At 43.6% G+C, this 12,894-nt stretch overlaps 1 protein-coding gene and 1 non-coding gene across 2 annotated transcripts in view; both read left to right on the plus strand.

The window, feature by feature from the left end:
* Positions 1 to 12,894, plus strand: part of LOC126234906 (voltage-dependent T-type calcium channel subunit alpha-1G) — a 790,867-nt gene that overhangs the window by 631,518 nt on the left and 146,455 nt on the right. The gene's annotated exons all lie outside the window — the stretch shown is intronic.
* Positions 2,514 to 2,588, plus strand: Trnat-cgu (transfer RNA threonine (anticodon CGU)). The gene has a single exon. It is a non-coding gene; the product is annotated as a tRNA-Thr (tRNA).

Here is a 12,894-nt window from a genome sequence, read left to right on the forward strand (position 1 = left end):
GGTGTGTGACGTGAGCCATCACCCTCTGTTGGCGACCATTGGAAAACATTAGTGCCCAGACTGTATCCTGAAGGGTATAGCAGTGACTGTGTGAACTATAGGTGGGAGCCAAAAGAGTGACGGGATGGATGGTAGACAATTGTGATCACTGTGGCTAACCATGGAATTTTTCAGCATGGCTGCATCTGTCATGTGGAAAGGAGAAGTAGGAGGCAAGAAATAAATAGAGCGATCCGTCGAGATCACGAAGTCGATGCAGCTCCACCAACTGAGTATTAAAAGAGTGGATGAACATCGTCCCCAGTATGTTGGAAGCAGGGTGGAATGGCGCTGTAAGTACCAAAGCTATGCCGCTCCCCATACAAAAACAGCGAAACTGAGAGCAATGTGCCGTCCTTCAGTTGAGGAGACGAGAGATAAATCCTGGATGGTTTTTAATTATACATCCTTGAAATTTATGGAAAACTCCTGCCAGCATCAATCACGACCAACAAAGGGTAAACCAGAAAAGGCCTGCGAAGTTTAGATGGATGCGGTCCACAGGGATGCCCCAGCAGGCCAAGAAAAATATCGACGGGTAGGTGCTGTCTGTTTCCTATGACATGTAATGCACACTGCAACCACGCGTTCTATATCTTTGTCCTTGCCCCTCCAGAAGACATGTTTGCAGGCCAACCGTTCGTTGAGGACCATATCCCAAGGGTCTTCGTGAAGTAATGCCAAGACGCGGCGTTGGACAGCTTGTGAATTGACCGCTATGGCGCGGCCGTTACCTCCTTGGAGGAAGAGAACGCCACTGAGTGTGGGCAACTTGTTTCAGCAGTACCAATAGACCTGAACGTCCAGATATTCAAGTCTTGCGATCCCCTGGTCAACCATTCTTCATCAGTCGCAAGACTTCCAAGAGGACCGGTACTCCACGACTAGCGGGCGACGACTGTGATATCAGTGGTAAAACTTTGTCTGGACAAAGCTTTAATGTAACAAACAAGAGTTATCCAAGCCGTCGAATTCCACAAACTGGATGACTGAATTGAGTTGAAAGCCTCTGAAATCCAGTTAAATGTGGACTACGACAAAACATCAGAAAAGGAACACTCATAAAAAGAAAATCTGAAGTATAGTTTATGGAGAACGGGTAATGAATTTAAAACACACGTATCGTACCCCAAAAACTCTTCATCTACATCAAAAATTCTAAGAGAATAGACAAGAACTAGTGCGATGGCAAACCGCCTAGAAAAAATACTCAAATGGATACAGCTGGACAGATTGTCAAAGACAACCTAAGTGTACAGAAAAACTGTTTGATGTATTACAAGAACAGGTAATGAAAATTCAACTATTGTTTTCGTTAGGAAAAAAGTAATGGAACATATCAACGCAGGACCTTATGAGACAGATACAGACCTACCTGTAAACTCCTGTTATGTGACAATATCGAGAACATCCTGCACATCAACCAGTTCATTTCTGACATAAACCATTAAAAGAACATTTAGATAATGTAAACAGTGGATCATTCCCTTGAAGAACAAGTTCGACGGACAGGCTCCCGAATCAGGTAGGTTCGTATCATTCTCCGTTGCAAAGTGGAATTTACATTCTGTGCGCTTCCAGATCAAATTATTTGAACGTGACGTATTATTTAGATGGTATCGAGGAACCACCCCTGAAATCACATTATCCGCCACGGAAAACAAATAAGGAACAACTATTCTTTTGTTATTTCCCTCAATTGTCGCCGGCCGCGGTGGCCGTGCGGTTCTAGGCTCTCCAGTCCGGAGCCGCGCTGCTGCTACGGTCGCAGGTTCGAATCCTGCCTCGGGCATGGGCGTGTGTGATGTCCTTAGGTTAGTTAGTCCCAGTTGAGTCCCATAGTGCTCAGAGCCATTTGAACCATTTGAACCTCAATTGTCCCTGACAAATGGCTCAATAGAAAATGAGTATCTGAAACTTAAGCTTGTTTTGCGTACCGTACGAACACTTGATAACCGCCTGCTGTCATCTGGGCTAACTAAAAAAAAATTATCGTTTGTCACATTCAAATAAAAATTTTGTTTCCGAGTACTCCCTTGACTGTTTAAACTTCCAAGCGCAAATCGTTTCAAGAAAGAAGAGCAGTTTGTCTCTAAAGCGTCTCCTGGTACTCATAAACGTGCCTCTCTGTAGTACCTCCACGAACGTAATAAAGATGCTCGCTCGACGCAATAATTTCTGCTTTTGAGTAATGAAAAGCTGCCCCTTAAAACGTGTATCTTTACTACCTTCCAAGTACTGACCAGATGCTTTTTCTTGCGAAATATCCCTTACAGTTATGGGGAAAACTTAAAATATTTTGAAACTTCCTGGCAGATTAAAGCTGTGTGCCCGACCGAGACTCGAACTCGGGACCTTTGCCTTTCGCGGGCAAGTGCTCTACCAACTGAGCTACCGAAGCACGACTCACGCCTTGTCCTCACAGCTTTACTTCTGCCAGTATCTCGTCTCCCACCTTCCAAACCTTACACTCGTGCTTCGGTAGCTCAGTTGGTAGAGCACTTGCCCGCGTAAGGCAAAGGTCCCGAGTTCGAGTCTCGGTCGGGCACACAGTTTTAATCTGCCAAGAAGTTTCATATCAGCGCACACTCCGCTGCAGAGTGAAAATCTCATTCTGGAAACATCCCCCAGGCTGTGGCTAAGCCATGTCTCCGCAATATCCTTTCTTTCAGGAGTGCTAGTTCCGCATGGTTCGCAGGAGAGCTTCTGTAAAGTTTGGAAGGTGGGAGACGAGATACTGGCAGAAGTAAAGCTGTGAGGACCAGGCGTGAGTCGTGCTTTGGTAGCTCAGTTTGTAGAGCACTTGCCCGCGAAAGGCAAAGATCCCGAGTTCGAGTCTCGGTCGGGCACACAGTTTTAATCTGCCAGGAAGTTTCATATCAGCGCACACTCCGCTGCAGAGTGAAAATCTCATTCTGTTAAAATATTTTGTTTATTTCCAGTTAAGGTATCGTTCACATTACATGCATTATTGTTCATTAAGCTGTTCAGCTGTGATGCAGCAGTTAGCCTACTTATGGACAGTATCTCTCTGGATAAAAGTTGCTCTTGCCTGTCCAGCTTATATGTTAGAGGTTCTCAGCAAAGTTTGCTTCAGTGGGAGCATACACTGATTTTTCTAGTCTTTGGGAGCAAAGGGGGCCACTTCAGCTTTGATGTCATCGTGATGTAATGCAACCAATCGGATGGCGTCCTCTGGACATAAAAGCGTAAGACTCGCAAGTTTTACGGCAGCCAGACATAGCCTTTGACAACGATGATGTTGGAAATCATCGAAATGTCAGAATTTTATCCTTATTTGACAGGGCAAGTTAACCCGAACTTTCTAAGTATTTCTGCACCTGTGCAATAGCGACAGGGCGAGGAAAAAACGGGGTGGGACTTAATTGCCTTAATCAGAACAGGAAAGAATATTACTGTTTAACGTCCAACCGACTACGGTGACTTTACGGAGGGGTGTAGGAAGAATGGATGAGGAAGACAGCCGCATCCTTTCCTAAGAAACCATTCCGGTATCTGCATTGAACATTTTGGTGAAACTACGGGAAAATTAAGTATGGATGGCTGGACGTGAGTTCGAGTCACCCTCCTCCAGGATAATACAAGTACGTAACCTCACTCCGTCTCCACTATCAAAACAAGACATACGCACGCACAATGCATTATTAGTCAGTTACATTTTAGTATACGGAACGTACAGCGGTCGCCTCAATCAGTCCGACATTAGAAACGCACAAATCGACCTCCATAAGCAGCAATACATGCATGGTAGGTTTTCAATATGGACTAGTAAAGTTATTCGATGATCCCTGTTCAAGAGCTGCACAGGCGATAAGAACACACTTCTCAAGCTAACAGATGTCGTTAAAAGGAAATATCGTACACTACACTTTTTTAATGTCGCCAGAAAAAAAGGTTCACGAGACTGAGTAGGTCGATGCACTAGACTTCGGGCACCTGATCCATTGTCATGGGACGATTTTGTCCAAAACCTGACTTATATCCAAATTGCGCAGGGGCTCCATCATCCATGAATCGCATAATGCAGCGAACTACTACAAGATCTTCTTCCAGTGCTACAGTCCGATCCACGAACGAAGCGGTTCGCCCATTTCGAGGCACGGATGCGGACTGCTTTGTTAACGATTCCAAGCGACTGTAACGGTGTGCGCATGCGCGTGCTTTCCGCTTCAAAAGAGCGTACATCCTGCAAATTATGTCTCTCGCTTGCTTATGCAGAATTCATCACTTACCACCACAATCAGCGATGACAACTCGCAACAAATGGAATCGAAATTTACAACTCGCTACGGTCACGTTTAATGCTCGCATTAGCTACGGCATACACAGCAGAGCGCTCAGAACATGCTGAACGTCCACTGAATGTCGGAAAATGCGTGGCGTAGATGCACAGAACAAGCCTAAACTCGATCGCCATCGTTCGTCACTCCAACTATAGTATGTTGTCACACAAGAGGTGAAGCACGTTAGTCCATTTAGTCGTCGGAGCAGCATGCATGGGCTGGTCCTGGATAAAAATACACCAAATGAGACCAAATTATTATTGATGACTAGCGGCAACTATTTCGTTGACATTAGCATATGCCCAAGAGTGAGTGATACATACGATTTTAATACTATAACACTCAAATATTGCGTAATCGGAGACGACATGGGCGGCATAATAGACAGCAGGCATGTGGAGCAATGTACAGCAAATTATAGCGGCAGATGGTAATCAGCCTCGCTTAGTCTTTTATATGATGTATGGATACTAGATATCATCAAGACCAATACGCCACACAAACACGTGACTTACTTGCATTCCACGACGCATTTGCTGAAAATTCGTGTGTGAATCATTGTTCACATGTGGTAACATACGTTTCCCTGTGGCAAGTTGCGACGTTTCAGGTAAATCTTGTATTTTTCTCTTTTATTTCACTCGTTGGTAAAGATCGCGCTTTGTTCTTGACGCTCGACATGGTGCGGCGTGCTGAACCTAGGCAGTGCAGAGAAGCTGTTTCTGTCGCTTTGCCACTTGTCACCGCTGACCCTCCCATCGAGGAACGACGGATGCTGGGTGGTACCTCATGTGAACACCTTCAGAGGCCAGCACTATAGACCGGGTTAGGGGAAAAGGCGAACACTGCACATGGATTTTGCAAGTTTATTAGTAACCATTTCTTTTTCTAACATGAAACTGTAAGCAGCATGGAACCGCGCGACCGCTTCGGTCGCAGGTTCGAATCCTGCCTCGGGCATGGATATGTGTGATGTCCTTAGTTTAGTTAGGTTTAAGTAGTTTTAAGTTCTAGGGGACTGATGACCTCAGAAGTTAAGTCCCATAGGTCTCAGAGCCATTTGAACCTTTTTTTATAAGCAACAAGTGCAAAAGGAACAGAAATTATGAGATTTTTATTTATAAATTTGATGGAATGTTTCAGGTTTAAATTACGAAAACGAGTCGTATTGTGCCCAAAGTTACACGATCTCGTGTAACAGCACACTCCGTAATTCTGCAGTCAGAACAACCATAATTGCATGGTCGCAGTGCGTAGAATTTGTAATAAGTTTTTGTTGATTTGTACTACTAAATCTTATGAAAAAAGGAGTAAAAGTATTTTGACTGAGCTGTTAGGCATCATAGAAGTATTTGACGGCGTCCGTGACCTTTCTTGAGTGAAATCTGCTAAAGTTGATATCCAAAACCACTAGCACCTAACGCAATAAGAGATGTGTATCGGTGCGCTGTCCTCTCCGAGGAAATATTGAGGAGTGTACATCTGACAAAGACACTCGACTGACGCTAGGGGCTCCCCCGAAATACGTGATCGCTTCAGTAACTGGTATGCTTCGAAGAACATATTTAAGTAGTAAACCAACTGTGCAGGAACTGTCATCGATACCTGTAGGTCAGAAGGGATGTTTCAAAGTGTTCGTATGTGGCTGAGTCTTTCGGGCAGGCTGTACTGAGACTATTGGACATGTGTGACAATACTCGCACACTGCTGCCAGTATCCCAGTTGGTGCTGTCAGTGCGAAAAATCTTCCCGATACTGTCACACTGGTTCACTCTCAATGGCATTTGTACAGTCGTACACAGATACTTTGTCACCTAATTCTTGGTTTCAGTGACGCAGTATGCTTTACACCTAATCAGCAGCCAAGAAGCTGTCTATTATGAATGAAATGGCAAATACCACGAAAAGGTATAACAATGAACAATTCGTATTTTAAAAAGAGATACGCTCAAATTCCTTCGAAATTTGGTGTTCGTAGAAATGCCGTCTCCATCTTTACTCGCCAAACTATTACTTCCTTTCCAGTTTAAAGCGCACTATGTGCCAAACACACACTTACTTTTGTGTATAACAGTATAGCAACGCAGATTCACGATGCCGTAGTTGGAATGCATTGAAACTCGGACATATTCAAACGAAGGACGCAGTAATGAAATGCGATACGTAAAAAGATACATCTATTAAAAGTTAATGCCCCAATTTTATCTCAGGTTCGAGGAGACATTTAGTGATCGGTATAGTGTCTAAAGATATTTATATGCCTAGAAGAAATAAATAATAGTAACGGTACAGTCCTACTGATGATTTTAATCTGAAAATGAACGTTAATGAGTCTGTGTTATGGCTAAGGAATTATTTCAAAAGTTTTTCATCGATACAAAATGAGTAAAATGCTTCTCCCACTTTGCTGGAATCACCGCACTTGGAAACAGCTGTTTCGTTTAGTGTTCCCGGTAATAAGGATTATATAGTTTTTTCTATTTTATAAGCCAATCACATCCAGATTTTCTATCCATTCTGAGAGAAACATTATTTCCGCCTCATTTTCCCTCTAATTTTCAACGCTAAGTCGTCTAATAACTCGTCGACAATTCATGAGTTATGTACATACCATTTGACAAAGCTTCTAAACTAACGTGACTGCACTCAATTTATGAGGGCTAGTCATAAAGGTGTAAGCGTAATCTCCAAAAAAAACCAGACTGTGAGCGTGAAACATGCGATGCTGCTTATCCTTCTCCATTTCACAACGATTCATTTCTCCCAACAATGAACGACTTGGTGTGCACTTCGGTTGTAGAAGTCTGTATCACAAAAGTCACCTCGTCGACATTCTACTGTGCACAACAAAATTAAAGGATCACTTCATCAAAGCGCCATGATTGTCTCCCATCCGACGCCTAAGTTTCAAATTTGGCTCAAAGATGCCTAGAGCCTTCCTCTGTAATGGTGCAAAATTGTGGCGCCCTGCGAAGTCACCCTCAGGCTCGGCGACCCTTCGAACACCGAGGTGTCGATACAGCCCTCAGGTGCCTAAGGGGTTGCCTGGCCCTCAGGCACTAGAACATCCACTAGACTGAATGTGTGGGTCGAAGTTTCTGACAGGTATGTTTGTAACATGCTCGTCTAAGGCGCGTGGTTGGCCTCGAGGGTGTTGCCGAACTGCAAGGTCGTAGAGGGACCCTTTGCCGTTTTATTCACGCATATTTTAATGTTGCACCCGCCGCCCCCCCCCCCCCCCCCCCATGATCATGAGATGGGAGGGTGCGGAGAAGGAGGGATGAAGAAGCAAAAGCACACTTTGCTGTTTAGGATCAAGTTCAGCTTTCGTCGAATGGTTTTAAACAGTCCCTAGAGATTCCTAGCTGTCCAGAAGAGCAAAACCTGCGGTCGCGGTAGACTCGACAGCGGTGAGATCACGTTCAATGGGGTTGCAGCCTCACTATGTCCTCAGGTTAGAGCTGGAACATCCAGGGGATGGCAGCAGTGTCGAAAGTTGTGAATAAAGTCGTCCTGTTGCTCGTCGCACTGTAAGCTGTCGTTTTCGACCACGAAATGTATGGGAAAGAACTCCCCAAGCGAGGAGGTCGTTTCATTGACGCCCTTTATGCCACACCCTGAGACGTTTTCACCTCGAATCTGAGCGGCAGTGTGTCTGAAATTCTTTCCTCGGCCACCCATAAGAAACACGCGTAATTTCAACGCTGGTCGTCGCGATTCTGACCTCCAACGCTGAAGTGTAAAAAAAAAGGGGATGAAATGTTGGAAAGAATGGCTGATGGCCTTCCCATGGTGCGAAACGTCTATAGGTATAATTGTTGTGAAACTTGGTGCCAATGTGACATTATTAACCCACCTTGCAGTTCACATGAACCTCTGAGCTGTGGCCTCTTTTTTCGCATGTGTCAACACCTTGCTGTTTGAAGCTTCGCCCAGCCCGAGAGTAACGTTTCAGGGAGCCAACGCCTTTACACCATTACAGAATAAAGTTGTAGGCATCTTTGAGCCAAAGTTCAAACTTATACGTTGGAATAAGAGATAATTTCTGGGTTTCGAAGAAGTGACCCTTTAATTTTGTTGTGCTGTGTAGAAACGGTTTCTTCACCCGTGGAAAGAGAAAGAAGTCACTGGGTTCCATGTTAGGAGAACACTAAGGGGTGAAGTAATACTTGGTAGCTCAAAGTAGCAGCGTATGTGACTTCACCTGTTTAGAAATGGATGGGGTGTTATCGTGGAACAAAACTACTCTCTAGGAGAGCTTCCCGTGACACTTCGCCTTGACAGCCTCCCGTAACCTCGTTAAGAAATTTCGGTAGTATGCTCCAGTGACAGTTTGCCTCTTACGAGCATAATCAGGTAACTGATTTCCCCACCCCCCTTCCAAAAAAAAGAAAAAAAAACAGCAACAAAAAAAAATGGTTCAAATGTCTCTGAGCACTATGAGACTTAACATCTGAGGCCATCAGTCCCCTAGAACTTAGAACTACTTAAAACTAACTAACCTAATGACATCACACACATCCATGTCCGAGGCAGGATTCGAACCTGCGACCGTAGCGGTCGCGCGGTTCCAGACTGAGGCACCTAAAGCTGCTCGGCCACATCGGCCGGCAATCAGCAACACCTCGTCTCTACTAGAAGTAGTGAATCCGTATGTTTCCATTGTTTGGTTTGCTCCTTTGCCTACGGATCACTGTGACACAATCACCACTCGTCCATGGGGATTAGACAACCAAAGACACTGCTGCGACATTTCCGCTGCTACCTCAGTTCGGCGATTTTTTTTTTTCAGTGGGTGTGAGAGTCGCGGAACACGGTGTGTGCCGGCGACTTTTCTCACGTTCCAATTGTACTGCAAGATGTAGAAAACTTAGCCACGACTGATTTTCATTTTTCCCACTATCGCTTCGAATGTGATACGCCGGTCTTAAAGCAGAAGGGCCTCCATTTATCTTGCTTTTTTCGAATCTTCACAGCGAGTTGACTTGCCACTTCGTTTTTACAAATGAGATTCGTTTGACCACACTTGCACCGTCTGCACCCCTTAACCAATGTGTCTCTTGATGGCGCATTCTTGACCTTCCACACCTCTGCATGGGTTCTTCAGTACTTTTCCCTTTCAAATCAGAAAACGTATTGCCAGTTTCCTTTCGCTCCTCTGGTGGAGTGCTATGGTACCGCGGCGCGGGAATTTCATTGTGTACCATGACTGCAGACAAAAAGTAATTATGTAACCCTATTGTTGAGATGATAATTTAACTTTATGGATACCTGTCGAGGGACGAATACTAATATGGAAACTACGCTAGTACAGAATCAAATACATTCATCGAGAGAATGAAATGTTGTTGTTGTTGTGGTCTTCAGTCCTGAGACTGGTTTGATGCAGCTCTCCATGCTACTCTATCCTGTGCAAGCTTCTTCATCTCCCCGTACGTACTGCAGCCTACATCCTTCTGAATCTGCTTAGTGTATTCATCTCTTGGTCTCCATCTACGATTTTTACCCTCCACGCTGCCCTCCAGTACTAAATTGGTGATCCCTTGATGACTCAGAACGTGTCCTACCGATCCCTTCTTCTAGTCAAGTTGTGCCACAAACTCCCCAATTCTATTCAATGCCTCCTCATTAGTTATGTGATCTACCCATCTAATCTTCAGCATTCTTCTGTAGCACCACATTTCGAAAGCTTCTATTCTCTTCTTCTCCGAAATATTTATCGTCCACGTTTCACTTCCATACATGGCTACACTCCATACAAATACTTTCAGAAACGACTTCCTGACACTTAAATCTATACTCGATGTTAACAAATTTCTCTTCTTCAGAAACGCTTTCCTTGCTATCAGTCCACATTTTATATCCTCCCTACTTCGACCATCATCAGTTATTTTGCTCCCCAAATAGTAAAACTCCTTTACTACTTTAAGTGTCTCATTCTCTAATCTAATTCCCTCAGCATCACCCGAGTTCACTCGACTACATTCCATTATCCTCGTTTTGCTTTTGTTGATGTTCATCTTATATCCACCTTTCAAGACACTGTCCATTCCGTTCAGATGCTCTACCAGGTCCTTTGCTGTTACTGACAGATTTACAATGTCATAGGCGAACCTCAAAGTTTTTATTCCTTCTCCATGGATTTTAATTCCTACTCCGAATTTTTCATTTGTTTCCTTTACCACTTGCTCAATATACAGATGGAATAACATCTGGGATAGGCTACAACCCTGTCTCACTCCCTCCCCATCACTGCTTCTCTTTCACGTCCCTCGACTCTTATAACTACCATCTGCTTTCCGTACAAATTGTAAATAGCCTTTCGCTCCCTGTATTTTACCCTTGCCACCTTCAGAATTTGAAAGAGAGTATTCCAGTCAACATTGTCAAAAGCTTTCTCTAAGTCTGCAAATGCTAGAAACGTAAGTTTGCCTTTTCTTAATCTAGCTTCTAAGATAAGTGGTAGGGTCAGTATTGCCTCACGTGTACCAATATTTCTACGGAGTCCAAACTGATCTTCCCCGAGGTCAGCTTTACCAGTTTTTCCATTCATCTGTACAGAATCCGCGTTAGTATTTTGCAGCCGTGACTTATTAAACTGATAGTTCGGTAATTTTACCGGCTGGAGTGGCCGAGCGGTTCTAGGCGCTACAGTCTGGAACCACGCGACCGCTACGGTCGCAGGTTCGAATCCTGCCTCGGGCATGGATGTGTGTCATGTCGTTAGGTTTAAGTAGCTCTAAGTTCGTGGACTGATGACCTCAGAAGTTAAGTCCCATAGTGCTCAGAGCCAGTTCGGTAATTTTCACATCTGTCAACACCTGCTTTCTTTGGGATTGGAATTATTATATTCTTCTTGAAGTCTGAGGGTATTTCGCCTGTCTCATACATTTTGCTCACCAGATGGTAGAGTTTTGTGGAGGACTGGCTCTCCCTAGGTTGTCAGTAGTTCTAATGGAATGTTGTCTACTCCCGGGGCCTAGTTTCGACTTAGGTCTTTCAGTGCTCTGTCAAATCTTCACGCAGTATCATATCTCCCATTTCATCTTCATCTACATCCTCTTCCATTTCCATAATATTGCCCTCAAGTACCTCGCCCTTGTATAGACCCTCTATATACTCCTTCCACCTTTGTGCTTTTGCTTCTTTGCTTAGAATGAAATACGGGGCTAAAAACTGGCAGTGTCAAATACACCAATATTCGAGAGCGGTGCTGAAAAGTAATGCCTCCCAATTTTTATTTTGTACTGAATATCAGTTGAGGTATTACATGCCATGCATGTTATTCGGTCGATTTTTCCGCTTTGCTGACATAATTTTAAACCCTCTGCCGCTAGAAGGACCCGAATTGCAGCATGTAGTTAGAGAGCCCATATACATAGGGAGAGCGACCGTTCGTGATTGGCTGATCAGCTACGACGCCATTTTGGTCCATATGTTCCTCTCGATTCGTATATGCTCAGTGCTTGCTGGAGTTGGGTTATTGGTCTGTAGACTTTTGGGAAACTGTTTCAGTCTATAGCACACAATGTATACAGACTTGTTGTATTGCGAAAAAAGTACGATTTAAAAATTTATGGGCACCATTATGTACAAAACATTATTTCGCCTGTGTGTCTCAAAGTCGCATGTATCTCGTAAGTAGCATTCAAGATTACAAACTATTCTGTTGGCAGTTCGTTTCTCGCTGTTACCAAATTAGTTTTTTTCGAATTACTTATTTTGTCGAATTGAAATGTCGATTAACAAATCCTGAATCATAAATCATAATCTTTTTATGTTTAATTGCTAATCGCATGAAAACGCAAGTATCTGTAATAACACATGCTTCGTTTTCGAAAATCAGCTACTGTGAAATTGTGTTTCCATGCTTTTATTCGTTAGTGTTTCTAAGCATCATTACAGAAATGTGTGTTCTGGATTTTCCCGGTATGAGACGGTTTGTTGATTCACAATATCTCATCTAAAATATATTATCTCGGAAGGAAAAAACTACATATAGACGCAATCAAGTAATATAAATGAAACATTTTTTTTCCTGGTCGATTCCCATTTTTTTCGGAACGTCGTAATAAATGGCTAATATACTGCATCACGACACTCTTTAATTTATATCGTATTAAATGCACAGTAATCATACATTATATAACAAGCTGGAGTTTCTGCTATAATGTGTATTGTGATAGTTAACAGTCGACAGTGTTTATTATCTATGGTCTAATGAACATTGTCCACTTCCTCTCTCCGCATATGAGTATAGACTCCCTAGCGTGTAACATGTCGGTGTGTAACGTAACTATACCGCTGCGTGAGAAACAGCATGCTCTAATCAAGTTTCGAATTCGAAGAGTTCGTCCACACATGTGGCACCCTCACCTTCTGCACGACAATGCCATATTAGGTACGAGCGCTACGTCATCTGTAACAATCCGACGCTTTGGATTCACAGACATCGATCATACTCCATACAGTTCCCACATGGCCCCACCCGATTTTCATCTGTTTCCAAACCTTACAGTACACCTTAAAAGCCTTCACTTTGATAGTGATG

This window comes from Schistocerca nitens, chromosome 2, assembly GCF_023898315.1.
Source record: "Schistocerca nitens isolate TAMUIC-IGC-003100 chromosome 2, iqSchNite1.1, whole genome shotgun sequence".
Taxonomy (NCBI): Eukaryota; Metazoa; Arthropoda; class Insecta; order Orthoptera; family Acrididae; genus Schistocerca; species Schistocerca nitens.